Here is a 1881-nt window from a genome sequence, read left to right on the forward strand (position 1 = left end):
AGTTTGTAATTGTTTGCATTCCTGACCCTGCTTGTAAAAAGTAAGAAAGGGAAGGTAAAAAATAAAAATAAAAAATATAAAAATATAAAAATATAAAAACATAGGAGATACTGTTTATAAAATTGGTAAGAATGAAGTGAACAAAAGAGGAACAGAGATTAAATAATTAGCTAAATGAAGGGGTGAATGTTTGAAGTAGATTTTCAAACATAGGACTTGTTGCTAAGCATAATTGCAGAATTTTGGAACAAATATGAGAGTTCTTAAAGACTTTGCTTGGCTGCCTACATAGCTAATAACTGGTTTATTGTTTCAGGTTGCTTTTCTGGCCTCAGCTGTTGGGCCAAGAGTTGCTGCAGCCTGTGCCCATGCATCCTTGGCCGCATTATCTGAGGACAAGCGTCTACTTCTGGAAGCATCTTCCAGACAGAAGGATCGGGGCATAATAATAGGTCAGTAGTCTTTTATTCTCATGTTTTATAGGACAATATTAACACACTTCACCTTTGTAGCATTCATCTTATAGAGTTGTTTTTAGAAGATTCTCTTGTAGTTGTTTTCATAAAGTTTTTGTTTTGTCATATCAATATAAAAGTTTGTGGTAGTCTCTCCATGCCACTTTGATGGATTGCTTGGCTAAGATCCCAATATCATATATAAAAGTAGTTTACTTGTATTGTTTGTTTTATGAGCATGTTGAGCCTTCTAAGCTGCCTGTGACAAGAAGTACGGAGGAATATTTACTAATCTGGAAAACAAAAAAATTCCTGATAGTATTTTCTGTTTTGATTTTGGGGAAACTATATTAAGCTTTCTTTTGGATTTGTTGCTTTTGTATTGTTGATATTGCAAATCTAATTCTGTTCACAAAATTAAAATTTCTTTTTAAACATATGAAGGATGAATTCAGAGAGTATGCATGGTAGAGATGCTGGTCCTCATGGAGATCTTGCAAATTCCATTCAGCATAAAGGTAGAATTTTAGTTCTTACCTGTTATAATAATATATTGATCAATCTTTTTCTATCTCTCATTTTGATCTTTCAGGCATTCAAATTTAGAAGACAACTCAGCAGCACATGGTTCCAGGAATCAAAATGATGCTGGGGCTGCTCCATTAATTATCATCAGAAAAAGTTAAAGCCGCTGCTAAAGTTGGCCTTGCTGCTGCAGTAACAAAAGCAAAACTATTTGCTGATCATGAAGAACGTGAAATTCAGAGACTATCTGCTAATATTATAAACCATCAGGTATAAAAATTTCAAGTACGGTTTCTTTATTTGCTCTCATTTTTCTCAACTTTATTTTTTCTTCCCCATTTTTCCTTTTCTAATTTTATTACTGCTTTGATTAGTTACTTGTTAATAGGGAAGAGGGCAGTAGACGTTTTAAGAAGGCTTAACAACAGGTTAAAGGGTGTTAATTGTTGATTGTGTTGAATGGATACACATTAGGAATCCACATGCTAATAGCCTAAGCTACCACGATAATAGAGCCTACCATATTTTTAGCAATTCCTGGAGTGTGAAGGAAACACCCTATATTTTAAGCAAATCATCTAGTTTAATAACATCTCCGTAAACATATATCATTGAAACTTCTTTCAAATGCAGTCTTTGTCAATTGTACTTTAGATATTGATAAAGTTCCATTTTTGGTATTGTGGTTCCACTTGCTCTTGAAAAGCTTGATTTAAACTCTGAATCAAAATACCACTCAGGGGATGTGTATTGCCCTTATCACCTTTTTCATTTTTGTCTAAACATTTGTTGCCTGCGTTATTTTCACCTTTAAGTGTCTTTCAAATTGATCAAGGTCTATGCATCGATAATTGAATTTATAAGATTGATTATCCTGTGATGCACCAGTTCTTCTTTAAAA

At 33.4% G+C, this 1881-nt stretch overlaps 1 long non-coding RNA gene across 1 annotated transcript; it reads left to right on the plus strand.

Annotated features, from left to right (window-relative positions):
* Positions 1-421: 421 nt before the first annotated feature.
* On the plus strand, positions 422-1255 carry LOC132803907 (uncharacterized). The gene is made up of 3 exons (XR_009639153.1): positions 422-452; positions 900-973; positions 1062-1255. It is a non-coding gene; the product is annotated as an uncharacterized LOC132803907 (long non-coding RNA).
* The last annotated feature ends 626 nt before the right edge of the window (positions 1256-1881 follow it).

Source organism: Ziziphus jujuba, chromosome 5 (assembly GCF_031755915.1).
Source record: "Ziziphus jujuba cultivar Dongzao chromosome 5, ASM3175591v1".
NCBI classification, from domain to species: Eukaryota; Viridiplantae; Streptophyta; class Magnoliopsida; order Rosales; family Rhamnaceae; genus Ziziphus; species Ziziphus jujuba.